General features: G+C 38.2%; 21 non-coding genes across 21 annotated transcripts; 14 read left to right on the forward strand and 7 right to left on the reverse strand.

The window, feature by feature from the left end:
• Positions 1–1,120: 1,120 nt before the first annotated feature.
• On the forward strand, positions 1,121–1,261 carry LOC134326040 (U4 spliceosomal RNA). Its single transcript, XR_010014468.1, has one exon. It is a non-coding gene; the product is annotated as a U4 spliceosomal RNA (small nuclear RNA).
• A 1,530-nt stretch (positions 1,262–2,791) lies between these two features.
• LOC134325960 (U4 spliceosomal RNA) lies at positions 2,792–2,932 on the reverse strand. Its single transcript, XR_010014436.1, has one exon. It is a non-coding gene; the product is annotated as a U4 spliceosomal RNA (small nuclear RNA).
• A 613-nt stretch (positions 2,933–3,545) lies between these two features.
• LOC134325907 (U4 spliceosomal RNA) lies at positions 3,546–3,686 on the forward strand. The gene has a single exon (XR_010014406.1). It is a non-coding gene; the product is annotated as a U4 spliceosomal RNA (small nuclear RNA).
• A 1,389-nt stretch (positions 3,687–5,075) lies between these two features.
• On the forward strand, positions 5,076–5,216 carry LOC134326049 (U4 spliceosomal RNA). Its single transcript, XR_010014471.1, has one exon. It is a non-coding gene; the product is annotated as a U4 spliceosomal RNA (small nuclear RNA).
• Positions 5,217–6,746: 1,530 nt separating this feature from the next.
• LOC134325966 (U4 spliceosomal RNA) lies at positions 6,747–6,887 on the reverse strand. Its single transcript, XR_010014437.1, has one exon. It is a non-coding gene; the product is annotated as a U4 spliceosomal RNA (small nuclear RNA).
• A 613-nt stretch (positions 6,888–7,500) lies between these two features.
• Positions 7,501–7,641, forward strand: LOC134325912 (U4 spliceosomal RNA). The gene has a single exon (XR_010014407.1). It is a non-coding gene; the product is annotated as a U4 spliceosomal RNA (small nuclear RNA).
• Positions 7,642–9,030: 1,389 nt separating this feature from the next.
• Positions 9,031–9,171, forward strand: LOC134326055 (U4 spliceosomal RNA). The gene has a single exon (XR_010014474.1). It is a non-coding gene; the product is annotated as a U4 spliceosomal RNA (small nuclear RNA).
• A 1,530-nt stretch (positions 9,172–10,701) lies between these two features.
• Positions 10,702–10,842, reverse strand: LOC134325970 (U4 spliceosomal RNA). Its single transcript, XR_010014438.1, has one exon. It is a non-coding gene; the product is annotated as a U4 spliceosomal RNA (small nuclear RNA).
• Positions 10,843–11,455: 613 nt separating this feature from the next.
• On the forward strand, positions 11,456–11,596 carry LOC134325659 (U4 spliceosomal RNA). Its single transcript, XR_010014312.1, has one exon. It is a non-coding gene; the product is annotated as a U4 spliceosomal RNA (small nuclear RNA).
• A 1,389-nt stretch (positions 11,597–12,985) lies between these two features.
• LOC134326062 (U4 spliceosomal RNA) lies at positions 12,986–13,126 on the forward strand. Its single transcript, XR_010014477.1, has one exon. It is a non-coding gene; the product is annotated as a U4 spliceosomal RNA (small nuclear RNA).
• A 1,530-nt stretch (positions 13,127–14,656) lies between these two features.
• Positions 14,657–14,797, reverse strand: LOC134325976 (U4 spliceosomal RNA). Its single transcript, XR_010014439.1, has one exon. It is a non-coding gene; the product is annotated as a U4 spliceosomal RNA (small nuclear RNA).
• A 613-nt stretch (positions 14,798–15,410) lies between these two features.
• On the forward strand, positions 15,411–15,551 carry LOC134325916 (U4 spliceosomal RNA). The gene has a single exon (XR_010014409.1). It is a non-coding gene; the product is annotated as a U4 spliceosomal RNA (small nuclear RNA).
• Positions 15,552–16,940: 1,389 nt separating this feature from the next.
• Positions 16,941–17,081, forward strand: LOC134325709 (U4 spliceosomal RNA). The gene has a single exon (XR_010014320.1). It is a non-coding gene; the product is annotated as a U4 spliceosomal RNA (small nuclear RNA).
• A 1,530-nt stretch (positions 17,082–18,611) lies between these two features.
• LOC134325981 (U4 spliceosomal RNA) lies at positions 18,612–18,752 on the reverse strand. Its single transcript, XR_010014441.1, has one exon. It is a non-coding gene; the product is annotated as a U4 spliceosomal RNA (small nuclear RNA).
• Positions 18,753–19,365: 613 nt separating this feature from the next.
• Positions 19,366–19,506, forward strand: LOC134325646 (U4 spliceosomal RNA). The gene has a single exon (XR_010014310.1). It is a non-coding gene; the product is annotated as a U4 spliceosomal RNA (small nuclear RNA).
• A 1,389-nt stretch (positions 19,507–20,895) lies between these two features.
• On the forward strand, positions 20,896–21,036 carry LOC134326069 (U4 spliceosomal RNA). Its single transcript, XR_010014479.1, has one exon. It is a non-coding gene; the product is annotated as a U4 spliceosomal RNA (small nuclear RNA).
• A 1,531-nt stretch (positions 21,037–22,567) lies between these two features.
• Positions 22,568–22,708, reverse strand: LOC134325987 (U4 spliceosomal RNA). The gene has a single exon (XR_010014442.1). It is a non-coding gene; the product is annotated as a U4 spliceosomal RNA (small nuclear RNA).
• Positions 22,709–23,321: 613 nt separating this feature from the next.
• LOC134325651 (U4 spliceosomal RNA) lies at positions 23,322–23,462 on the forward strand. Its single transcript, XR_010014311.1, has one exon. It is a non-coding gene; the product is annotated as a U4 spliceosomal RNA (small nuclear RNA).
• A 1,389-nt stretch (positions 23,463–24,851) lies between these two features.
• LOC134326080 (U4 spliceosomal RNA) lies at positions 24,852–24,992 on the forward strand. The gene has a single exon (XR_010014486.1). It is a non-coding gene; the product is annotated as a U4 spliceosomal RNA (small nuclear RNA).
• A 1,531-nt stretch (positions 24,993–26,523) lies between these two features.
• Positions 26,524–26,664, reverse strand: LOC134325993 (U4 spliceosomal RNA). The gene has a single exon (XR_010014443.1). It is a non-coding gene; the product is annotated as a U4 spliceosomal RNA (small nuclear RNA).
• A 613-nt stretch (positions 26,665–27,277) lies between these two features.
• LOC134325666 (U4 spliceosomal RNA) lies at positions 27,278–27,418 on the forward strand. The gene has a single exon (XR_010014313.1). It is a non-coding gene; the product is annotated as a U4 spliceosomal RNA (small nuclear RNA).
• Positions 27,419–27,430: the final 12 nt, after the last annotated feature.

Raw genomic sequence — 27,430 nt, forward strand, 5'->3', positions numbered from 1 at the left:
TAAAGCATGCAATTTAAATGTTGTCTGATCCGTCACGTGATTGTTTTGCCTTAAAAGAGTGTGTTGTTGTGTTAGCTCAGGGGTTTAGGTGCTGGTGATCAGAAGGTTGTTGGTTCAATCCCCACTACAGTCAAGTTGCCACTGTGAAGCCCACGACCATAATCCCTTAAAATCACTTTGTTGAGATACTTGAATGTGACTATGTTCCGAACAGTAGTCTAGCAAGAATGGATCGAAGCACAAGTGCACTTTGAATCGCTTATTTACAGAAATAATGTGGCGCAAAGGATGGGTTCTGTAACACAGCCAGTAAATGACGAGTAAACAATGTTAAAGTGGGTGAGAAGTTATTTAAGTAAAGTGACAAAAACGTGAAAACAAACAAAATATTGCTTTCATCAAAAACACATGAAACTTAGACGGCAGTTTTCTTTGGAAATGTCTCAAACGCTGTTTTGGTGAGATGATTGAACAGGATGGGCGGGGTTGCTGTTAGGGGTTCATTAGAAGGAGTCTGAATTGTGTTCATAGTGAATAGGTAAGCTGAAGTTCCACTTGTATTGCAAAACGCATGGATATGTAAGTATATATACATGTTTATATATATTTATATATATGAACGCCGTAATGCTGAACAAATAAAGCTTAGGCGACAATGTTGCACTGAAAAAAGTTTCTGAACTTGATCCAAAAGTTCATGAAAAGTTCTGCAGAGAAACACCGTTATTTTACACATATATTATCAAACACCTGCAATAAAGTGACGACACTAAAAGTTCTGCAGAGAAATGCCATTATTTAATATTACCATTAGCTCAAATCCAAAACAAACTGCTCAGCCCTTTCTGACAAGCAAATGTCAATGAAAATATCTACCCGAATCATGTTGTGGGTTTTAATATTCTAATACTTTTGACTATCCCTGGTCCAGACTTAACACTGAAAAACTTCTACCAAAAAATCTGGTTTAAATATCAACATGCACACAACTAAAATTGAGAAATGGGCTGTGTAAAATGATTGGGTGTACTGTTTGTGTTATTCAGTGAGTGATATTTATTTACCGTCTCAGAGTATGTTGATGAGTGCTGCTCTCCCCTGTTACCTCCCATGTCTCGTTAGCTTTGCGCAGTGGCAGTATCGTAGCCTATGAGGTTTATCCGAGGCGCGATTATTGCTAGTTGAAAACTTTACCCAATACCCCGCCTGGACGACTTGAAATATAGTCGGCTATGGCAATTTTTGTCGGTCTCTAACGAGACTTCTAACCATGGTTAAATAAGATGTCGAGTTGATGTATGTAAGATCGCAATAAACTGAGCAGTTTGTTTTGGTTTTAAGCTAATGGTTATATTTAGGGCTGTCACTCCATTTTTTTTTTTTTTTTTAATTGAGATTAATCGCAAATGATCGCAGACTAATATCTAAACAAAATTTGAACAGTTATGCACATATATAATTGCAAGAACATGTTTACCAATAAAAACATTTATAAAATTATGATAAAAATGTTAAATCAATATTATTTTTAGAAAGCCAGCTAATGTCTATACGTACAGAGTTGTTAACAGCTACCCATCTTTCAGCCAGTTATTTAAAATGAGTCTGTTCACATTTTCTGTCCAAAGGGAGGATCTTTTCCTGTTCATAACCCTGCCACTGAAAACAGGCGCTCATAATATGAACCATTTCTAGTGAACGAGTTGTATAGTGATATAGATATAGTGAGTTGAGGTTGAGTTCGAGGTTAATAAATATTTTGTTTTGTAGAGAACGATCAGGTCAGAAATACTGTAAAACTCGTGTGTGCTGATGTATCCTGATAGAAACTATATTGCGCTCCACCACCTGTTTACAACCTCTCCCCTGTGTTTCCCCTCGCTGTTTCTCACATTGATTGAGAGCCGAGTTTTGATCGCAGAGCGAACACCGAGTTCCTCCCGAATCCAGCACCGACCCGTCGCCGAGCGAAAATCAGTGCAAAAAGTTGTGTAGTGGTCTTAACTTGAGCTTCTGCCATGCTAAACTGATGTGCAGGTCAGATCTCGTTGCATGAAAAAACACTGGCTGGTCACGCGAAATTAAAGGGGGTAACAGATTTCCGTGTGCACCGTAAAAAAGGCCTTATTTAAAAGATCGATCTCGCGTTTATATGAATCGATATCGGATCGTTCAAATAAAGATCGATTCGAATCGAAAAATCGATTTTATAAACCCACCCCTATCAAATACTGTATTCTGTGTAAAGCTGCACATGTATATAACGACATGAGGTCTGTCTTGAATGTTCCCATGAATGTTTATATTTGGATGAAGCTGGGTTCACTCTCACTAAGAGGTGGAGAAGAGGTCTCAACATAACTGGTCAACCTGCAATTATAGAAATGGCTGCCCATCATGGTGGCAATGTGTCCATGTAGTCTAACGGTTACTGGACTAGTAAGAAAGTTTAAAGTTGCAGGTTCAAGCCCCACCACTGCCAGGCTGCCACTGTTGGGCCCTTGAGCAAGGCCCCAGTTATTCAGTGTTAAGGCTTGATCAGAGTTAGTCAAAAACATTAGAATATTAAAACCCACAACGTGATTCGGGTAGATATTTTTATTGACTAATTTTCTTGTCAGATTGGGCTCCTGTTCGTAAAATGATCAAATTTTTGTAGTTCATAGCGTCACTGACTTAAGCGAAATACTTTTTAGTGAGTTAATGACAAAAATCATTAGACAAGTTACCGCGTAAAATATAGCGACCTTACAGTCATCAGATCAAAAACTTTCTTAACCATCGTTATAAGTCTCGTTAGAGACTGGCAAAAATTGCCATAGCCGACTATATTTCAAGTCGTCCAGGCGGGGTATTGGGTAAAGTTTTCAACTAGCAATAATCGCGCCTCGGATAAACCTCATAGGCTACGATACTGCCACTGCGCAAAGCTAACGAGACATGGGAGGCAACAGGGGAGAGCCAGCACTCATCAACATACTCTGAGACGGTAAATGAATATCACTCACTGAGTAACACAAACAGTACACCCAATCATTTTACACAGCCCATTTCCCAATTTTTGTTGTGTGCATATTTAAAAAAAGTTTTTTGGCTAGAAGTTTTTTAGTGTGCAAACTTAAAAAAGCAGTTATGCCAACTTAGTTAGGTTGTTAGTTCACTCAAATCACTACCTAAAGTTTAACAAAATTACAATTACCATTTGATTGTACTTGTAAAAAGAAGTTGTTTTATCTTAAAATATTATTTTGAGTGAACTTATAGGTTAATCAAAGAAAATAAGTTAAAATGTTTACGAATGCCTGAAGTTGAGAAAACTCAAAAAAGTTAGGCAGCTGGTTGCTTTTCATTTTTAAGTTGGCACTGAAAAACTTCTAGCAAAAAAGCTGGTTTAAATATCATCATGCACACAACTAAAATTGGAAAATGGGCTGTGTAAAATGATTGGGTGTACTGTTTGTGTTATTCAGTGAGTGATATTTATTTACCGTCTCAGAGTATGTTGATGAGTGCTGGCTCTCCCCTGTTACCTCCCATGTCTCGTTAGCTTTGCGCAGTGGCAGTATCGTAGCCTATGAGGTTTATCCGAGGCGCGATTATTGCTAGTTGAAAACTTTACCCAATACCCCGCCTGGACGACTTGAAATATAGTCGGCTATGGCAATTTTTGTCAGTCTCTAACGAGACTTCTACTTATGGTTAAGTAAGATGTTTATCTGATGGGTGTAAGGTCGCTAGATTTTACGCAGTGATTTTTCGAATGCTTGTTACCGAGTACTCACTAAGAAGAATTTGGCTGAAGTCGGTGACGCTTTGAACTACACAAATATGATCATTTTTCGAACCGGTGTCTTGCGCATGCGCGCAAAATTATAAGCACAGCGTACCGATGCCGTCTCGGCTAATGGGGCTACATGATATTTGCGCAAAAAAACTAAAAAAAAAACTTTTAAAGCATGCAATTTAAATGTTGTCTGATCCGTCACGTGATTGTTTTGCCTTAAAAGAGTGTGTTGTTGTGTTAGCTCAGGGGTTTAGGTGCTGGACTGGTGATCAGAAGGTTGTTGGTTCAATCCCCACTACAGTCAAGTTGCCACTGTGAAGCCCACGACCATAATCCCTTAAAATCACTTTGTTGAGATACTTGAATGTGACTATGTTCCGAACAGTAGTCTAGCAAGAATGGATCGAAGCACAAGTGCACTTTGAATCGCTTATTTACAGAAATAATGTGGCGCAAAGGATGGGTTCTGTAACACAGCCAGTAAATGACGAGTAAACAATGTTAAAGTGGGTGAGAAGTTATTTAAGTAAAGTGACAAAAACGTGAAAACAAACAAAATATTGCTTTCATCAAAAACACATGAAACTTAGACGGCAGTTTTCTTTGGAAATGTCTCAAACGCTGTTTTGGTGAGATGATTGAACAGGATGGGCGGGGTTGCTGTTAGGGGTTCATTAAAAGGAGTCTGAATTGTGTTCATAGTGAATAGGTAAGCTAAAGTTCCACTTGTATTGCAAAACGCATGGATATGTAAGTATATATACATGTTTATATATATTTATATATATGAACGCTGTAATGCTGAACAAATAAAGCTTAGGCGACAATGTTGCACTGAAAAAAGTTTCTGAACTTGATCCAAAAGTTCATGAAAAGTTCTGCAGAGAAACACCGTTATTTTACACATATATTATCAAACACCTGCAATAAAGTGACGACACTAAAAGTTCTGCAGAGAAATGCCATTATTTAATATTACCATTAGCTCAAATCCAAAACAAACTGCTCAGCCCTTTCTGACAAGCAAATGTCAATGAAAATATCTACCCGAATCATGTTGTGGGTTTTAATATTCTAATACTTTTGACTATCCCTGGTCCAGACTTAACACTGAAAAACTTCTACCAAAAAATCTGGTTTAAATATCAACATGCACACAACTAAAATTGGGAAATGGGCTGTGTAAAATGATTGGGTGTACTGTTTGTGTTATTCAGTGAGTGATATTTATTTACCGTCTCAGAGTATGTTGATGAGTGCTGCTCTCCCCTGTTACCTCCCATGTCTCGTTAGCTTTGCGCAGTGGCAGTATCGTAGCCTATGAGGTTTATCCGAGGCGCGATTATTGCTAGTTGAAAACTTTACCCAATACCCCGCCTGGACGACTTGAAATATAGTCGGCTATGGCAATTTTTGTCGGTCTCTAACGAGACTTCTAACCATGGTTAAATAAGATGTCGAGTTGATGTATGTAAGATCGCAATAAACTGAGCAGTTTGTTTTGGTTTTAAGCTAATGGTTATATTTAGGGCTGTCACTCCATTTTTTTTTTTTTTTTTAATTGAGATTAATCGCAAATGATCGCAGACTAATATCTAAACAAAATTTGAACAGTTATGCACATATATAATTGCAAGAACATGTTTACCAATAAAAACATTTATAAAATTATGATAAAAATGTTAAATCAATATTATTTTTAGAAAGCCAGCTAATGTCTATACGTACAGAGTTGTTAACAGCTACCCATCTTTCAGCCAGTTATTTAAAATGAGTCTGTTCACATTTTCTGTCCAAAGGGAGGATCTTTTCCTGTTCATAACCCTGCCACTGAAAACAGGCGCTCATAATATGAACCATTTCTAGTGAACGAGTTGTATAGTGATATAGATATAGTGAGTTGAGGTTGAGTTCGAGGTTAATAAATATTTTGTTTTGTAGAGAACGATCAGGTCAGAAATACTGTAAAACTCGTGTGTGCTGATGTATCCTGATAGAAACTATATTGCGCTCCACCACCTGTTTACAACCTCTCCCCTGTGTTTCCCCTCGCTGTTTCTCACATTGATTGAGAGCCGAGTTTTGATCGCAGAGCGAACACCGAGTTCCTCCCGAATCCAGCACCGACCCGTCGCCGAGCGAAAATCAGTGCAAAAAGTTGTGTAGTGGTCTTAACTTGAGCTTCTGCCATGCTAAACTGATGTGCAGGTCAGATCTCGTTGCATGAAAAAACACTGGCTGGTCACGCGAAATTAAAGGGGGTAACAGATTTCCGTGTGCACCGTAAAAAAGGCCTTATTTAAAAGATCGATCTCGCGTTTATATGAATCGATATCGGATCGTTCAAATAAAGATCGATTCGAATCGAAAAATCGATTTTATAAACCCACCCCTATCAAATACTGTATTCTGTGTAAAGCTGCACATGTATATAACGACATGAGGTCTGTCTTGAATGTTCCCATGAATGTTTATATTTGGATGAAGCTGGGTTCACTCTCACTAAGAGGTGGAGAAGAGGTCTCAACATAACTGGTCAACCTGCAATTATAGAAATGGCTGCCCATCATGGTGGCAATGTGTCCATGTAGTCTAACGGTTACTGGACTAGTAAGAAAGTTTAAAGTTGCAGGTTCAAGCCCCACCACTGCCAGGCTGCCACTGTTGGGCCCTTGAGCAAGGCCCCAGTTATTCAGTGTTAAGGCTTGATCAGAGTTAGTCAAAAACATTAGAATATTAAAACCCACAACGTGATTCGGGTAGATATTTTTATTGACTAATTTTCTTGTCAGATTGGGCTCCTGTTCGTAAAATGATCAAATTTTTGTAGTTCATAGCGTCACTGACTTAAGCGAAATACTTTTTAGTGAGTTAATGACAAAAATCATTAGACAAGTTACCGCGTAAAATATAGCGACCTTACAGTCATCAGATCAAAAACTTTCTTAACCATCGTTATAAGTCTCGTTAGAGACTGGCAAAAATTGCCATAGCCGACTATATTTCAAGTCGTCCAGGCGGGGTATTGGGTAAAGTTTTCAACTAGCAATAATCGCGCCTCGGATAAACCTCATAGGCTACGATACTGCCACTGCGCAAAGCTAACGAGACATGGGAGGCAACAGGGGAGAGCCAGCACTCATCAACATACTCTGAGACGGTAAATGAATATCACTCACTGAGTAACACAAACAGTACACCCAATCATTTTACACAGCCCATTTCCCAATTTTTGTTGTGTGCATATTTAAAAAAAGTTTTTTGGCTAGAAGTTTTTTAGTGTGCAAACTTAAAAAAGCAGTTATGCCAACTTAGTTAGGTTGTTAGTTCACTCAAATCACTACCTAAAGTTTAACAAAATTACAATTACCATTTGATTGTACTTGTAAAAAGAAGTTGTTTTATCTTAAAATATTATTTTGAGTGAACTTATAGGTTAATCAAAGAAAATAAGTTAAAATGTTTACGAATGCCTGAAGTTGAGAAAACTCAAAAAAGTTAGGCAGCTGGTTGCTTTTCATTTTTAAGTTGGCACTGAAAAACTTCTAGCAAAAAAGCTGGTTTAAATATCATCATGCACACAACTAAAATTGGAAAATGGGCTGTGTAAAATGATTGGGTGTACTGTTTGTGTTATTCAGTGAGTGATATTTATTTACCGTCTCAGAGTATGTTGATGAGTGCTGGCTCTCCCCTGTTACCTCCCATGTCTCGTTAGCTTTGCGCAGTGGCAGTATCGTAGCCTATGAGGTTTATCCGAGGCGCGATTATTGCTAGTTGAAAACTTTACCCAATACCCCGCCTGGACGACTTGAAATATAGTCGGCTATGGCAATTTTTGTCAGTCTCTAACGAGACTTCTACTTATGGTTAAGTAAGATGTTTATCTGATGGGTGTAAGGTCGCTAGATTTTACGCAGTGATTTTTCGAATGCTTGTTACCGAGTACTCACTAAGAAGAATTTGGCTGAAGTCGGTGACGCTTTGAACTACACAAATATGATCATTTTTCGAACCGGTGTCTTGCGCATGCGCGCAAAATTATAAGCACAGCGTACCGATGCCGTCTCGGCTAATGGGGCTACATGATATTTGCGCAAAAAAACTAAAAAAAAAACTTTTAAAGCATGCAATTTAAATGTTGTCTGATCCGTCACGTGATTGTTTTGCCTTAAAAGAGTGTGTTGTTGTGTTAGCTCAGGGGTTTAGGTGCTGGACTGGTGATCAGAAGGTTGTTGGTTCAATCCCCACTACAGTCAAGTTGCCACTGTGAAGCCCACGACCATAATCCCTTAAAATCACTTTGTTGAGATACTTGAATGTGACTATGTTCCGAACAGTAGTCTAGCAAGAATGGATCGAAGCACAAGTGCACTTTGAATCGCTTATTTACAGAAATAATGTGGCGCAAAGGATGGGTTCTGTAACACAGCCAGTAAATGACGAGTAAACAATGTTAAAGTGGGTGAGAAGTTATTTAAGTAAAGTGACAAAAACGTGAAAACAAACAAAATATTGCTTTCATCAAAAACACATGAAACTTAGACGGCAGTTTTCTTTGGAAATGTCTCAAACGCTGTTTTGGTGAGATGATTGAACAAGATGGGCGGGGTTGCTGTTAGGGGTTCATTAAAAGGAGTCTGAATTGTGTTCATAGTGAATAGGTAAGCTAAAGTTCCACTTGTATTGCAAAACGCATGGATATGTAAGTATATATACATGTTTATATATATTTATATATATGAACGCTGTAATGCTGAACAAATAAAGCTTAGGCGACAATGTTGCACTGAAAAAAGTTTCTGAACTTGATCCAAAAGTTCATGAAAAGTTCTGCAGAGAAACACCGTTATTTTACACATATATTATCAAACACCTGCAATAAAGTGACGACACTAAAAGTTCTGCAGAGAAATGCCATTATTTAATATTACCATTAGCTCAAATCCAAAACAAACTGCTCAGCCCTTTCTGACAAGCAAATGTCAATGAAAATATCTACCCGAATCATGTTGTGGGTTTTAATATTCTAATACTTTTGACTATCCCTGGTCCAGACTTAACACTGAAAAACTTCTACCAAAAAATCTGGTTTAAATATCAACATGCACACAACTAAAATTGGGAAATGGGCTGTGTAAAATGATTGGGTGTACTGTTTGTGTTATTCAGTGAGTGATATTTATTTACCGTCTCAGAGTATGTTGATGAGTGCTGCTCTCCCCTGTTACCTCCCATGTCTCGTTAGCTTTGCGCAGTGGCAGTATCGTAGCCTATGAGGTTTATCCGAGGCGCGATTATTGCTAGTTGAAAACTTTACCCAATACCCCGCCTGGACGACTTGAAATATAGTCGGCTATGGCAATTTTTGTCGGTCTCTAACGAGACTTCTAACCATGGTTAAATAAGATGTCGAGTTGATGTATGTAAGATCGCAATAAACTGAGCAGTTTGTTTTGGTTTTAAGCTAATGGTTATATTTAGGGCTGTCACTCCATTTTTTTTTTTTTTTTTAATTGAGATTAATCGCAAATGATCGCAGACTAATATCTAAACAAAATTTGAACAGTTATGCACATATATAATTGCAAGAACATGTTTACCAATAAAAACATTTATAAAATTATGATAAAAATGTTAAATCAATATTATTTTTAGAAAGCCAGCTAATGTCTATACGTACAGAGTTGTTAACAGCTACCCATCTTTCAGCCAGTTATTTAAAATGAGTCTGTTCACATTTTCTGTCCAAAGGGAGGATCTTTTCCTGTTCATAACCCTGCCACTGAAAACAGGCGCTCATAATATGAACCATTTCTAGTGAACGAGTTGTATAGTGATATAGATATAGTGAGTTGAGGTTGAGTTCGAGGTTAATAAATATTTTGTTTTGTAGAGAACGATCAGGTCAGAAATACTGTAAAACTCGTGTGTGCTGATGTATCCTGATAGAAACTATATTGCGCTCCACCACCTGTTTACAACCTCTCCCCTGTGTTTCCCCTCGCTGTTTCTCACATTGATTGAGAGCCGAGTTTTGATCGCAGAGCGAACACCGAGTTCCTCCCGAATCCAGCACCGACCAGTCGCCGAGCGAAAATCAGTGCAAAAAGTTGTGTAGTGGTCTTAACTTGAGCTTCTGCCATGCTAAACTGATGTGCAGGTCAGATCTCGTTGCATGAAAAAACACTGGCTGGTCACGCGAAATTAAAGGGGGTAACAGATTTCCGTGTGCACCGTAAAAAAGGCCTTATTTAAAAGATCGATCTCGCGTTTATATGAATCGATATCGGATCGTTCAAATAAAGATCGATTCGAATCGAAAAATCGATTTTATAAACCCACCCCTATCAAATACTGTATTCTGTGTAAAGCTGCACATGTATATAACGACATGAGGTCTGTCTTGAATGTTCCCATGAATGTTTATATTTGGATGAAGCTGGGTTCACTCTCACTAAGAGGTGGAGAAGAGGTCTCAACATAACTGGTCAACCTGCAATTATAGAAATGGCTGCCCATCATGGTGGCAATGTGTCCATGTAGTCTAACGGTTACTGGACTAGTAAGAAAGTTTAAAGTTGCAGGTTCAAGCCCCACCACTGCCAGGCTGCCACTGTTGGGCCCTTGAGCAAGGCCCCAGTTATTCAGTGTTAAGGCTTGATCAGAGTTAGTCAAAAACATTAGAATATTAAAACCCACAACGTGATTCGGGTAGATATTTTAATTGACTAATTTTCTTGTCAGATTGGGCTCCTGTTCGTAAAATGATCAAATTTTTGTAGTTCATAGCGTCACTGACTTAAGCGAAATACTTTTTAGTGAGTTAATGACAAAAATCATTAGACAAGTTACCGCGTAAAATATAGCGACCTTACAGTCATCAGATCAAAAACTTTCTTAACCATCGTTATAAGTCTCGTTAGAGACTGGCAAAAATTGCCATAGCCGACTATATTTCAAGTCGTCCAGGCGGGGTATTGGGTAAAGTTTTCAACTAGCAATAATCGCGCCTCGGATAAACCTCATAGGCTACGATACTGCCACTGCGCAAAGCTAACGAGACATGGGAGGCAACAGGGGAGAGCCAGCACTCATCAACATACTCTGAGACGGTAAATGAATATCACTCACTGAGTAACACAAACAGTACACCCAATCATTTTACACAGCCCATTTCCCAATTTTTGTTGTGTGCATATTTAAAAAAAGTTTTTTGGCTAGAAGTTTTTTAGTGTGCAAACTTAAAAAAGCAGTTATGCCAACTTAGTTAGGTTGTTAGTTCACTCAAATCACTACCTAAAGTTTAACAAAATTACAATTACCATTTGATTGTACTTGTAAAAAGAAGTTGTTTTATCTTAAAATATTATTTTGAGTGAACTTATAGGTTAATCAAAGAAAATAAGTTAAAATGTTTACGAATGCCTGAAGTTGAGAAAACTCAAAAAAGTTAGGCAGCTGGTTGCTTTTCATTTTTAAGTTGGCACTGAAAAACTTCTAGCAAAAAAGCTGGTTTAAATATCATCATGCACACAACTAAAATTGGAAAATGGGCTGTGTAAAATGATTGGGTGTACTGTTTGTGTTATTCAGTGAGTGATATTTATTTACCGTCTCAGAGTATGTTGATGAGTGCTGGCTCTCCCCTGTTACCTCCCATGTCTCGTTAGCTTTGCGCAGTGGCAGTGTCGTAGCCTATGAGGTTTATCCGAGGCGCGATTATTGCTAGTTGAAAACTTTACCCAATACCCCGCCTGGACGACTTGAAATATAGTCGGCTATGGCAATTTTTGTCAGTCTCTAACGAGACTTCTACTTATGGTTAAGTAAGATGTTTATCTGATGGGTGTAAGGTCGCTAGATTTTACGCAGTGATTTTTCGAATGCTTGTTACCGAGTACTCACTAAGAAGAATTTGGCTGAAGTCGGTGACGCTTTGAACTACACAAATATGATCATTTTTCGAACCGGTGTCTTGCGCATGCGCGCAAAATTATAAGCACAGCGTACCGATGCCGTCTCGGCTAATGGGGCTACATGATATTTGCGCAAAAAAACTAAAAAAAAAACTTTTAAAGCATGCAATTTAAATGTTGTCTGATCCGTCACGTGATTGTTTTGCCTTAAAAGAGTGTGTTGTTGTGTTAGCTCAGGGGTTTAGGTGCTGGACTGGTGATCAGAAGGTTGTTGGTTCAATCCCCACTACAGTCAAGTTGCCACTGTGAAGCCCACGACCATAATCCCTTAAAATCACTTTGTTGAGATACTTGAATGTGACTATGTTCCGAACAGTAGTCTAGCAAGAATGGATCGAAGCACAAGTGCACTTTGAATCGCTTATTTACAGAAATAATGTGGCGCAAAGGATGGGTTCTGTAACACAGCCAGTAAATGACGAGTAAACAATGTTAAAGTGGGTGAGAAGTTATTTAAGTAAAGTGACAAAAACGTGAAAACAAACAAAATATTGCTTTCATCAAAAACACATGAAACTTAGACGGCAGTTTTCTTTGGAAATGTCTCAAACGCTGTTTTGGTGAGATGATTGAACAGGATGGGCGGGGTTGCTGTTAGGGGTTCATTAGAAGGAGTCTGAATTGTGTTCATAGTGAATAGGTAAGCTGAAGTTCCACTTGTATTGCAAAACGCATGGATATGTAAGTATATATACATGTTTATATATATTTATATATATGAACGCTGTAATGCTGAACAAATAAAGCTTAGGCGACAATGTTGCACTGAAAAAAGTTTCTGAACTTGATCCAAAAGTTCATGAAAAGTTCTGCAGAGAAACACCGTTATTTTACACATATATTATCAAACACCTGCAATAAAGTGACGACACTAAAAGTTCTGCAGAGAAATGCCATTATTTAATATTACCATTAGCTCAAATCCAAAACAAACTGCTCAGCCCTTTCTGACAAGCAAATGTCAATGAAAATATCTACCCGAATCATGTTGTGGGTTTTAATATTCTAATACTTTTGACTATCCCTGGTCCAGACTTAACACTGAAAAACTTCTAGCAAAAAATCTGGTTTAAATATCAACATGCACACAACTAAAATTGGGAAATGGGCTGTGTAAAATGATTGGGTGTACTGTTTGTGTTATTCAGTGAGTGATATTTATTTACCGTCTCAGAGTATGTTGATGAGTGCTGCTCTCCCCTGTTACCTCCCATGTTTCGTTAGCTTTGCGCAGTGGCAGTATCGTAGCCTATGAGGTTTATCCGAGGCGCGATTATTGCTAGTTGAAAACTTTACCCAATACCCCGCCTGGACGACTTGAAATATAGTCGGCTATGGCAATTTTTGTCGGTCTCTAACGAGACTTCTAACCATGGTTAAATAAGATGTCTAGTTGATGTATGTAAGATCGCAATAAACTGAGCAGTTTGTTTTGGTTTTAAGCTAATGGTTATATTTAGGGCTGTCACGCCATTTTTTTTTTTTTTTTTAATTGAGATTAATCGCAATTAATCGCAGACTAATATCTAAACAAAATTTGAACAGTTATGCACATATATAATTACAAGAACATGTTTACCAATAAAAACATTTATAAAATTATGATAAAAATGTTAAATCAATATTGTTTTTAGAAAGCCAGCTAATGTCTATACGTACAGAGTTGTTAACAGCTACCCATCTTTCAGCCAGTTATTTAAAATGAGTCTGTTCACATTTTCTGTCCAAAGGGAGGATCTTTTCCTGTTCATAACCCTGCCACTGAAAACAGGCGCTCATAATATGAACCATTTCTAGTGAACGAGTTGTATAGTGATATAGATATAGTGAGTTGAGGTTGAGTTCGAGGTTAATAAATATTTTGTTTTGTAGAGAACGATCAGGTCAGAAATACTGTAAAACTCGTGTGTGCTGATGTATCCTGATAGAAACTATATTGCGCTCCACCACCTGTTTACAACCTCTCCCCTGTGTTTCCCCTCGCTGTTTCTCACATTGATTGAGAGCCGAGTTTTGATCGCAGAGCGAACACCGAGTTCCTCCCGAATCCAGCACCGACCAGTCGCCGAGCGAAAATCAGTGCAAAAAGTTGTGTAGTGGTCTTAACTTGAGCTTCTGCCATGCTAAACTGATGTGCAGGTCAGATCTCGTTGCATGAAAAAACACTGGCTGGTCACGCGAAATTAAAGGGGGTAACAGATTTCCGTGTGCACCGTAAAAAAGGCCTTATTTAAAAGATCGATCTCGCGTTTATATGAATCGATATCGGATCGTTCAAATAAAGATCGATTCGAATCGAAAAATCGATTTTATAAACCCACCCCTATCAAATACTGTATTCTGTGTAAAGCTGCACATGTATATAACGACATGAGGTCTGTCTTGAATGTTCCCATGAATGTTTATATTTGGATGAAGCTGGGTTCACTCTCACTAAGAGGTGGAGAAGAGGTCTCAACATAACTGGTCAACCTGCAATTATAGAAATGGCTGCCCATCATGGTGGCAATGTGTCCATGTAGTCTAACGGTTACTGGACTAGTAAGAAAGTTTAAAGTTGCAGGTTCAAGCCCCACCACTGCCAGGCTGCCACTGTTGGGCCCTTGAGCAAGGCCCCAGTTATTCAGTGTTAAGGCTTGATCAGAGTTAGTCAAAAACATTAGAATATTAAAACCCACAACGTGATTCGGGTAGATATTTTAATTGACTAATTTTCTTGTCAGATTGGGCTCCTGTTCGTAAAATGATCAAATTTTTGTAGTTCATAGCGTCACTGACTTAAGCGAAATATTTTTTAGTGAGTTAATGACAAAAATCATTAGACAAGTTACCGCGTAAAATATAGCGACCTTACAGTCATCAGATCAAAAACTTTCTTAACCATCGTTATAAGTCTCGTTAGAGACTGGCAAAAATTGCCATAGCCGACTATATTTCAAGTCGTCCAGGCGGGGTATTGGGTAAAGTTTTCAACTAGCAATAATCGCGCCTCGGATAAACCTCATAGGCTACGATACTGCCACTGCGCAAAGCTAACGAGACATGGGAGGCAACAGGGGAGAGCCAGCACTCATCAACATACTCTGAGACGGTAAATGAATATCACTCACTGAGTAACACAAACAGTACACCCAATCATTTTACACAGCCCATTTCCCAATTTTTGTTGTGTGCATATTTAAAAAAAGTTTTTTGGCTAGAAGTTTTTTAGTGTGCAAACTTAAAAAAGCAGTTATGCCAACTTAGTTAGGTTGTTAGTTCACTCAAATCACTACCTAAAGTTTAACAAAATTACAATTACCATTTGATTGTACTTGTAAAAAGAAGTTGTTTTATCTTAAAATATTATTTTGAGTGAACTTATAGGTTAATCAAAGAAAATAAGTTAAAATGTTTACGAATGCCTGAAGTTGAGAAAACTCAAAAAAGTTAGGCAGCTGGTTGCTTTTCATTTTTAAGTTGGCACTGAAAAACTTCTAGCAAAAAAGCTGGTTTAAATATCATCATGCACACAACTAAAATTGGAAAATGGGCTGTGTAAAATGATTGGGTGTACTGTTTGTGTTATTCAGTGAGTGATATTTATTTACCGTCTCAGAGTATGTTGATGAGTGCTGGCTCTCCCCTGTTACCTCCCATGTCTCGTTAGCTTTGCGCAGTGGCAGTATCGTAGCCTATGAGGTTTATCCGAGGCGCGATTATTGCTAGTTGAAAACTTTACCCAATACCCCGCCTGGACGACTTGAAATATAGTCGGCTATGGCAATTTTTGTCAGTCTCTAACGAGACTTCTACTTATGGTTAAGTAAGATGTTTATCTGATGGGTGTAAGGTCGCTAGATTTTACGCAGTGATTTTTCGAATGCTTGTTACCGAGTACTCACTAAGAAGAATTTGGCTGAAGTCGGTGACGCTTTGAACTACACAAATATGATCATTTTTCGAACCGGTGTCTTGCGCATGCGCGCAAAATTATAAGCACAGCGTACCGATGCCGTCTCGGCTAATGGGGCTACATGATATTTGCGCAAAAAAACTAAAAAAAAAACTTTTAAAGCATGCAATTTAAATGTTGTCTGATCCGTCACGTGATTGTTTTGCCTTAAAAGAGTGTGTTGTTGTGTTAGCTCAGGGGTTTAGGTGCTGGACTGGTGATCAGAAGGTTGTTGGTTCAATCCCCACTACAGTCAAGTTGCCACTGTGAAGCCCACGACCATAATCCCTTAAAATCACTTTGTTGAGATACTTGAATGTGACTATGTTCCGAACAGTAGTCTAGCAAGAATGGATCGAAGCACAAGTGCACTTTGAATCGCTTATTTACAGAAATAATGTGGCGCAAAGGATGGGTTCTGTAACACAGCCAGTAAATGACGAGTAAACAATGTTAAAGTGGGTGAGAAGTTATTTAAGTAAAGTGACAAAAACGTGAAAACAAACAAAATATTGCTTTCATCAAAAACACATGAAACTTAGACGGCAGTTTTCTTTGGAAATGTCTCAAACGCTGTTTTGGTGAGATGATTGAACAGGATGGGCGGGGTTGCTGTTAGGGGTTCATTAAAAGGAGTCTGAATTGTGTTCATAGTGAATAGGTAAGCTAAAGTTCCACTTGTATTGCAAAACGCATGGATATGTAAGTATATATACATGTTTATATATATGTATATATATGAACGCTGTAATGCTGAACAAATAAAGCTTAGGCGACAATGTTGCACTGAAAAAAGTTTCTGAACTTGATCCAAAAGTTCATGAAAAGTTCTGCAGAGAAACACCGTTATTTTACACATATATTATCAAACACCTGCAATAAAGTGACGACACTAAAAGTTCTGCAGAGAAATGCCATTATTTAATATTACCATTAGCTCAAATCCAAAACAAACTGCTCAGCCCTTTCTGACAAGCAAATGTCAATGAAAATATCTACCCGAATCATGTTGTGGGTTTTAATATTCTAATACTTTTGACTATCCCTGGTCCAGACTTAACACTGAAAAACTTCTAGCAAAAAATCTGGTTTAAATATCAACATGCACACAACTAAAATTGGGAAATGGGCTGTGTAAAATGATTGGGTGTACTGTTTGTGTTATTCAGTGAGTGATATTTATTTACCGTCTCAGAGTATGTTGATGAGTGCTGCTCTCCCCTGTTACCTCCCATGTCTCGTTAGCTTTGCGCAGTGGCAGTATCGTAGCCTATGAGGTTTATCCGAGGCGCGATTATTGCTAGTTGAAAACTTTACCCAATACCCCGCCTGGACGACTTGAAATATAGTCGGCTATGGCAATTTTTGTCGGTGTCTAACGAGACTTCTAACCATGGTTAAATAAGATGTCGAGTTGATGTATGTAAGATCGCAATAAACTGAGCAGTTTGTTTTGGTTTTAAGCTAATGGTTATATTTAGGGCTGTCACTCCATTTTTTTTTTTTTTTTTAATTGAGATTAATCGCAAATGATCGCAGACTAATATCTAAACAAAATTTGAACAGTTATGCACATATATAATTGCAAGAACATGTTTACCAATAAAAACATTTATAAAATTATGATAAAAATGTTAAATCAATATTATTTTTAGAAAGCCAGCTAATGTCTATACGTACAGAGTTGTTAACAGCTACCCATCTTTCAGCCAGTTATTTAAAATGAGTCTGTTCACATTTTCTGTCCAAAGGGAGGATCTTTTCCTGTTCATAACCCTGCCACTGAAAACAGGCGCTCATAATATGAACCATTTCTAGTGAACGAGTTGTATAGTGATATAGATATAGTGAGTTGAGGTTGAGTTCGAGGTTAATAAATATTTTGTTTTGTAGAGAACGATCAGGTCAGAAATACTGTAAAACTCGTGTGTGCTGATGTATCCTGATAGAAACTATATTGCGCTCCACCACCTGTTTACAACCTCTCCCCTGTGTTTCCCCTCGCTGTTTCTCACATTGATTGAGAGCCGAGTTTTGATCGCAGAGCGAACACCGAGTTCCTCCCGAATCCAGCACCGACCAGTCGCCGAGCGAAAATCAGTGCAAAAAGTTGTGTAGTGGTCTTAACTTGAGCTTCTGCCATGCTAAACTGATGTGCAGGTCAGATCTCGTTGCATGAAAAAACACTGGCTGGTCACGCGAAATTAAAGGGGGTAACAGATTTCCGTGTGCACCGTAAAAAAGGCCTTATTTAAAAGATCGATCTCGCGTTTATATGAATCGATATCGGATTGTTCAAATAAAGATCGATTCGAATCGAAAAATCGATTTTATAAACCCACCCCTATCAAATACTGTATTCTGTGTAAAGCTGCACATGTATATAACGACATGAGGTCTGTCTTGAATGTTCCCATGAATGTTTATATTTGGATGAAGCTGGGTTCACTCTCACTAAGAGGTGGAGAAGAGGTCTCAACATAACTGGTCAACCTGCAATTATAGAAATGGCTGCCCATCATGGTGGCAATGTGTCCATGTAGTCTAACGGTTACTGGACTAGTAAGAAAGTTTAAAGTTGCAGGTTCAAGCCCCACCACTGCCAGGCTGCCACTGTTGGGCCCTTGAGCAAGGCCCCAGTTATTCAGTGTTAAGGCTTGATCAGAGTTAGTCAAAAACATTAGAATATTAAAACCCACAACGTGATTCGGGTAGATATTTTTATTGACTAATTTTCTTGTCAGATTGGGCTCCTGTTCGTAAAATGATCAAATTTTTGTAGTTCATAGCGTCACTGACTTAAGCGAAATACTTTTTAGTGAGTTAATGACAAAAATCATTAGACAAGTTACCGCGTAAAATATAGCGACCTTACAGTCATCAGATCAAAAACTTTCTTAACCATCGTTATAAGTCTCGTTAGAGACTGGCAAAAATTGCCATAGCCGACTATATTTCAAGTCGTCCAGGCGGGGTATTGGGTAAAGTTTTCAACTAGCAATAATCGCGCCTCGGATAAACCTCATAGGCTACGATACTGCCACTGCGCAAAGCTAACGAGACATGGGAGGCAACAGGGGAGAGCCAGCACTCATCAACATACTCTGAGACGGTAAATGAATATCACTCACTGAGTAACACAAACAGTACACCCAATCATTTTACACAGCCCATTTCCCAATTTTTGTTGTGTGCATATTTAAAAAAAGTTTTTTGGCTAGAAGTTTTTTAGTGTGCAAACTTAAAAAAGCAGTTATGCCAACTTAGTTAGGTTGTTAGTTCACTCAAATCACTACCTAAAGTTTAACAAAATTACAATTACCATTTGATTGTACTTGTAAAAAGAAGTTGTTTTATCTTAAAATATTATTTTGAGTGAACTTATAGGTTAATCAAAGAAAATAAGTTAAAATGTTTACGAATGCCTGAAGTTGAGAAAACTCAAAAAAGTTAGGCAGCTGGTTGCTTTTCATTTTTAAGTTGGCACTGAAAAACTTCTAGCAAAAAAGCTGGTTTAAATATCATCATGCACACAACTAAAATTGGAAAATGGGCTGTGTAAAATGATTGGGTGTACTGTTTGTGTTATTCAGTGAGTGATATTTATTTACCGTCTCAGAGTATGTTGATGAGTGCTGGCTCTCCCCTGTTACCTCCCATGTCTCGTTAGCTTTGCGCAGTGGCAGTATCGTAGCCTATGAGGTTTATCCGAGGCGCGATTATTGCTAGTTGAAAACTTTACCCAATACCCCGCCTGGACGACTTGAAATATAGTCGGCTATGGCAATTTTTGTCAGTCTTTAACGAGACTTCTACTTATGGTTAAGTAAGATGTTTATCTGATGGGTGTAAGGTCGCTAGATTTTACGCAGTGATTTTTCGAATGCTTGTTACCGAGTACTCACTAAGAAGAATTTGGCTGAAGTCGGTGACGCTTTGAACTACACAAATATGATCATTTTTCGAACCGGTGTCTTGCGCATGCGCGCAAAATTATAAGCACAGCGTACCGATGCCGTCTCGGCTAATGGGGCTACATGATATTTGCGCAAAAAAACTAAAAAAAAAACTTTTAAAGCATGCAATTTAAATGTTGTCTGATCCGTCACGTGATTGTTTTGCCTTAAAAGAGTGTGTTGTTGTGTTAGCTCAGGGGTTTAGGTGCTGGACTGGTGATCAGAAGGTTGTTGGTTCAATCCCCACTACAGTCAAGTTGCCACTGTGAAGCCCACGACCATAATCCCTTAAAATCACTTTGTTGAGATACTTGAATGTGACTATGTTCCGAACAGTAGTCTAGCAAGAATGGATCGAAGCACAAGTGCACTTTGAATCGCTTATTTACAGAAATAATGTGGCGCAAAGGATGGGTTCTGTAACACAGCCAGTAAATGACGAGTAAACAATGTTAAAGTGGGTGAGAAGTTATTTAAGTAAAGTGACAAAAACGTGAAAACAAACAAAATATTGCTTTCATCAAAAACACATGAAACTTAGACGGCAGTTTTCTTTGGAAATGTCTCAAACGCTGTTTTGGTGAGATGATTGAACAGGATGGGCGGGGTTGCTGTTAGGGGTTCATTAGAAGGAGTCTGAATTGTGTTCATAGTGAATAGGTAAGCTGAAGTTCCACTTGTATTGCAAAACGCATGGATATGTAAGTATATATACATGTTTATATATATTTATATATATGAACGCTGTAATGCTGAACAAATAAAGCTTAGGCGACAATGTTGCACTGAAAAAAGTTTCTGAACTTGATCCAAAAGTTCATGAAAAGTTCTGCAGAGAAACACCGTTATTTTACACATATATTATCAAACACCTGCAATAAAGTGACGACACTAAAAGTTCTGCAGAGAAATGCCATTATTTAATATTACCATTAGCTCAAATCCAAAACAAACTGCTCAGCCCTTTCTGACAAGCAAATGTCAATGAAAATATCTACCCGAATCATGTTGTGGGTTTTAATATTCTAATACTTTTGACTATCCCTGGTCCAGACTTAACACTGAAAAACTTCTAGCAAAAAATCTGGTTTAAATATCAACATGCACACAACTAAAATTGGGAAATGGGCTGTGTAAAATGATTGGGTGTACTGTTTGTGTTATTCAGTGAGTGATATTTATTTACCGTCTCAGAGTATGTTGATGAGTGCTGCTCTCCCCTGTTACCTCCCATGTCTCGTTAGCTTTGCGCAGTGGCAGTATCGTAGCCTATGAGGTTTATCCGAGGCGCGATTATTGCTAGTTGAAAACTTTACCCAATACCCCGCCTGGACGACTTGAAATATAGTCGGCTATGGCAATTTTTGTCGGTCTCTAACGAGACTTCTAACCATGGTTAAATAAGATGTCGAGTTGATGTATGTAAGATCGCAATAAACTGAGCAGTTTGTTTTGGTTTTAAGCTAATGGTTATATTTAGGGCTGTCACGCCATTTTTTTTTTTTTTTTTAATTGAGATTAATCGCAATTAATCGCAGACTAATATCTAAACAAAATTTGAACAGTTATGCACATATATAATTACAAGAACATGTTTACCAATAAAAACATTTATAAAATTATGATAAAAATGTTAAATCAATATTATTTTTTAGAAAGCCAGCTAATGTCTATACGTACAGAGTTGTTAACAGCTACCCATCTTTCAGCCAGTTATTTAAAATGAGTCTGTTCACATTTTCTGTCCAAAGGGAGGATCTTTTCCTGTTCATAACCCTGCCACTGAAAACAGGCGCTCATAATATGAACCATTTCTAGTGAACGAGTTGTATAGTGATATAGATATAGTGAGTTGAGGTTGAGTTCGAGGTTAATAAATATTTTGTTTTGTAGAGAACGATCAGGTCAGAAATACTGTAAAACTCGTGTGTGCTGATGTATCCTGATAGAAACTATATTGCGCTCCACCACCTGTTTACAACCTCTCCCCTGTGTTTCCCCTCGCTGTTTCTCACATTGATTGAGAGCCGAGTTTTGATCGCAGAGCGAACACCGAGTTCCTCCCGAATCCAGCACCGACCCGTCGCCGAGCGAAAATCAGTGCAAAAAGTTGTGTAGTGGTCTTAACTTGAGCTTCTGCCATGCTAAACTGATGTGCAGGTCAGATCTCGTTGCATGAAAAAACACTGGCTGGTCACGCGAAATTAAAGGGGATAACAGATTTCCGTGTGCACCGTAAAAAAGGCCTTATTTAAAAGATCGATCTCGCGTTTATATGAATCGATATCGGATCGTTCAAATAAAGATCGATTCGAATCGAAAAATCGATTTTATAAACCCACCCCTATCAAATACTGTATTCTGTGTAAAGCTGCACATGTATATAACGACATGAGGTCTGTCTTGAATGTTCCCATGAATGTTTATATTTGGATGAAGCTGGGTTCACTCTCACTAAGAGGTGGAGAAGAGGTCTCAACATAACTGGTCAACCTGCAATTATAGAAATGGCTGCCCATCATGGTGGCAATGTGTCCATGTAGTCTAACGGTTACTGGACTAGTAAGAAAGTTTAAAGTTGCAGGTTCAAGCCCCACCACTGCCAGGCTGCCACTGTTGGGCCCTTGAGCAAGGCCCCAGTTATTCAGTGTTAAGGCTTGATCAGAGTTAGTCAAAAACATTAGAATATTAAAACCCACAACGTGATTCGGGTAGATATTTTTATTGACTAATTTTCTTGTCAGATTGGGCTCCTGTTCGTAAAATGATCAAATTTTTGTAGTTCATAGCGTCACTGACTTAAGCGAAATACTTTTTAGTGAGTTAATGACAAAAATCATTAGACAAGTTACCGCGTAAAATATAGCGACCTTACAGTCATCAGATCAAAAACTTTCTTAACCATCGTTATAAGTCTCGTTAGAGACTGGCAAAAATTGCCATAGCCGACTATATTTCAAGTCGTCCAGGCGGGGTATTGGGTAAAGTTTTCAACTAGCAATAATCGCGCCTCGGATAAACCTCATAGGCTACGATACTGCCACTGCGCAAAGCTAACGAGACATGGGAGGCAACAGGGGAGAGCCAGCACTCATCAACATACTCTGAGACGGTAAATGAATATCACTCACTGAGTAACACAAACAGTACACCCAATCATTTTACACAGCCCATTTCCCAATTTTTGTTGTGTGCATATTTAAAAAAAGTTTTTTGGCTAGAAGTTTTTTAGTGTGCAAACTTAAAAAAGCAGTTATGCCAACTTAGTTAGGTTGTTAGTTCACTCAAATCACTACCTAAAGTTTAACAAAATTACAATTACCATTTGATTGTACTTGTAAAAAGAAGTTGTTTTATCTTAAAATATTATTTTGAGTGAACTTATAGGTTAATCAAAGAAAATAAGTTAAAATGTTTACGAATGCCTGAAGTTGAGAAAACTCAAAAAAGTTAGGCAGCTGGTTGCTTTTCATTTTTAAGTTGGCACTGAAAAACTTCTAGCAAAAAAGCTGGTTTAAATATCATCATGCACACAACTAAAATTGGAAAATGGGCTGTGTAAAATGATTGGGTGTACTGTTTGTGTTATTCAGTGAGTGATATTTATTTACCGTCTCAGAGTATGTTGATGAGTGCTGGCTCTCCCCTGTTACCTCCCATGTCTCGTTAGCTTTGCGCAGTGGCAGTATCGTAGCCTATGAGGTTTATCCGAGGCGCGATTATTGCTAGTTGAAAACTTTACCCAATACCCCGCCTGGACGACTTGAAATATAGTCGGCTATGGCAATTTTTGTCAGTCTTTAACGAGACTTCTACTTATGGTTAAGTAAGATGTTTATCTGATGGGTGTAAGGTCGCTAGATTTTACGCAGTGATTTTTCGAATGCTTGTTACCGAGTACTCACTAAGAAGAATTTGGCTGAAGTCGGTGACGCTTTGAACTACACAAATATGATCATTTTTCGAACCGGTGTCTTGCGCATGCGCGCAAAATTATAAGCACAGCGTACCGATGCCGTCTCGGCTAATGGGGCTACATGATATTTGCGCAAAAAAACTAAAAAAAAAACTTTTAAAGCATGCAATTTAAATGTTGTCTGATCCGTCACGTGATTGTTTTGCCTTAAAAGAGTGTGTTGTTGTGTTAGCTCAGGGGTTTAGGTGCTGGACTGGTGATCAGAAGGTTGTTGGTTCAATCCCCACTACAGTCAAGTTGCCACTGTGAAGCCCACGACCATAATCCCTTAAAATCACTTTGTTGAGATACTTGAATGTGACTATGTTCCGAACAGTAGTCTAGCAAGAATGGATCGAAGCACAAGTGCACTTTGAATCGCTTATTTACAGAAATAATGTGGCGCAAAGGATGGGTTCTGTAACACAGCCAGTAAATGACGAGTAAACAATGTTAAAGTGGGTGAGAAGTTATTTAAGTAAAGTGACAAAAACGTGAAAACAAACAAAATATTGCTTTCATCAAAAACACATGAAACTTAGACGGCAGTTTTCTTTGGAAATGTCTCAAACGCTGTTTTGGTGAGATGATTGAACAGGATGGGCGGGGTTGCTGTTAGGGGTTCATTAGAAGGAGTCTGAATTGTGTTCATAGTGAATAGGTAAGCTGAAGTTCCACTTGTATTGCAAAACGCATGGATATGTAAGTATATATACATGTTTATATATATTTATATATATGAACGCTGTAATGCTGAACAAATAAAGCTTAGGCGACAATGTTGCACTGAAAAAAGTTTCTGAACTTGATCCAAAAGTTCATGAAAAGTTCTGCAGAGAAACACCGTTATTTTACACATATATTATCAAACACCTGCAATAAAGTGACGACACTAAAAGTTCTGCAGAGAAATGCCATTATTTAATATTACCATTAGCTCAAATCCAAAACAAACTGCTCAGCCCTTTCTGACAAGCAAATGTCAATGAAAATATCTACCCGAATCATGTTGTGGGTTTTAATATTCTAATACTTTTGACTATCCCTGGTCCAGACTTAACACTGAAAAACTTCTAGCAAAAAATCTGGTTTAAATATCAACATGCACACAACTAAAATTGGGAAATGGGCTGTGTAAAATGATTGGGTGTACTGTTTGTGTTATTCAGTGAGTGATATTTATTTACCGTCTCAGAGTATGTTGATGAGTGCTGCTCTCCCCTGTTACCTCCCATGTCTCGTTAGCTTTGCGCAGTGGCAGTATCGTAGCCTATGAGGTTTATCCGAGGCGCGATTATTGCTAGTTGAAAACTTTACCCAATACCCCGCCTGGACGACTTGAAATATAGTCGGCTATGGCAATTTTTGTCGGTCTCTAACGAGACTTCTAACCATGGTTAAATAAGATGTCGAGTTGATGTATGTAAGATCGCAATAAACTGAGCAGTTTGTTTTGGTTTTAAGCTAATGGTTATATTTAGGGCTGTCACGCCATTTTATTTTATTTTTTTAATTGAGATTAATCGCAATTAATCGCAGACTAATATCTAAACAAAATTTGAACAGTTATGCACATATATAATTACAAGAACATGTTTACCAATAAAAACATTTATAAAATTATGATAAAAATGTTAAATCAATATTATTTTTTAGAAAGCCAGCTAATGTCTATACGTACAGAGTTGTTAACAGCTACCCATCTTTCAGCCAGTTATTTAAAATGAGTCTGTTCACATTTTCTGTCCAAAGGGAGGATCTTTTCCTGTTCATAACCCTGCCACTGAAAACAGGCGCTCATAATATGAACCATTTCTAGTGAACGAGTTGTATAGTGATATAGATATAGTGAGTTGAGGTTGAGTTCGAGGTTAATAAATATTTTGTTTTGTAGAGAACGATCAGGTCAGAAATACTGTAAAACTCGTGTGTGCTGATGTATCCTGATAGAAACTATATTGCGCTCCACCACCTGTTTACAACCTCTCCCCTGTGTTTCCCCTCGCTGTTTCTCACATTGATTGAGAGCCGAGTTTTGATCGCAGAGCGAACACCGAGTTCCTCCCGAATCCAGCACCGACCCGTCGCCGAGCGAAAATCAGTGCAAAAAGTTGTGTAGTGGTCTTAACTTGAGCTTCTGCCATGCTAAACTGATGTGCAGGTCAGATCTCGTTGCATGAAAAAACACTGGCTGGTCACGCGAAATTAAAGGGGATAACAGATTTCCGTGTGCACCGTAAAAAAGGCCTTATTTAAAAGATCGATCTCGCGTTTATATGAATCGATATCGGATCGTTCAAATAAAGATCGATTCGAATCGAAAAATCGATTTTATAAACCCACCCCTATCAAATACTGTATTCTGTGTAAAGCTGCACATGTATATAACGACATGAGGTCTGTCTTGAATGTTCCCATGAATGTTTATATTTGGATGAAGCTGGGTTCACTCTCACTAAGAGGTGGAGAAGAGGTCTCAACATAACTGGTCAACCTGCAATTATAGAAATGGCTGCCCATCATGGTGGCAATGTGTCCATGTAGTCTAACGGTTACTGGACTAGTAAGAAAGTTTAAAGTTGCAGGTTCAAGCCCCACCACTGCCAGGCTGCCACTGTTGGGCCCTTGAGCAAGGCCCCAGTTATTCAGTGTTAAGGCTTGATCAGAGTTAGTCAAAAACATTAGAATATTAAAACCCACAACGTGATTCGGGTAGATATTTTTATTGACTAATTTTCTTGTCAGATTGGGCTCCTGTTCGTAAAATGATCAAATTTTTGTAGTTCATAGCGTCACTGACTTAAGCGAAATACTTTTTAGTGAGTTAATGACAAAAATCATTAGACAAGTTACCGCGTAAAATATAGCGACCTTACAGTCATCAGATCAAAAACTTTCTTAACCATCGTTATAAGTCTCGTTAGAGACTGGCAAAAATTGCCATAGCCGACTATATTTCAAGTCGTCCAGGCGGGGTATTGGGTAAAGTTTTCAACTAGCAATAATCGCGCCTCGGATAAACCTCATAGGCTACGATACTGCCACTGCGCAAAGCTAACGAGACATGGGAGGCAACAGGGGAGAGCCAGCACTCATCAACATACTCTGAGACGGTAAATGAATATCACTCACTGAGTAACACAAACAGTACACCCAATCATTTTACACAGCCCATTTCCCAATTTTTGTTGTGTGCATATTTAAAAAAAGTTTTTTGGCTAGAAGTTTTTTAGTGTGCAAACTTAAAAAAGCAGTTATGCCAACTTAGTTAGGTTGTTAGTTCACTCAAATCACTACCTAAAGTTTAACAAAATTACAATTACCATTTGATTGTACTTGTAAAAAGAAGTTGTTTTATCTTAAAATATTATTTTGAGTGAACTTATAGGTTAATCAAAGAAAATAAGTTAAAATGTTTACGAATGCCTGAAGTTGAGAAAACTCAAAAAAGTTAGGCAGCTGGTTGCTTTTCATTTTTAAGTTGGCACTGAAAAACTTCTAGCAAAAAAGCTGGTTTAAATATCATCATGCACACAACTAAAATTGGAAAATGGGCTGTGTAAAATGATTGGGTGTACTGTTTGTGTTATTCAGTGAGTGATATTTATTTACCGTCTCAGAGTATGTTGATGAGTGCTGGCTCTCCCCTGTTACCTCCCATGTCTCGTTAGCTTTGCGCAGTGGCAGTGTCGTAGCCTATGAGGTTTATCCGAGGCGCGATTATTGCTAGTTGAAAACTTTACCCAATACCCCGCCTGGACGACTTGAAATATAGTCGGCTATGGCAATTTTTGTCAGTCTCTAACGAGACTTCTACTTATG

Source organism: Trichomycterus rosablanca, chromosome 1 (genome assembly GCF_030014385.1).
Source record: "Trichomycterus rosablanca isolate fTriRos1 chromosome 1, fTriRos1.hap1, whole genome shotgun sequence".
Classification (NCBI taxonomy): Eukaryota; Metazoa; Chordata; class Actinopteri; order Siluriformes; family Trichomycteridae; genus Trichomycterus; species Trichomycterus rosablanca.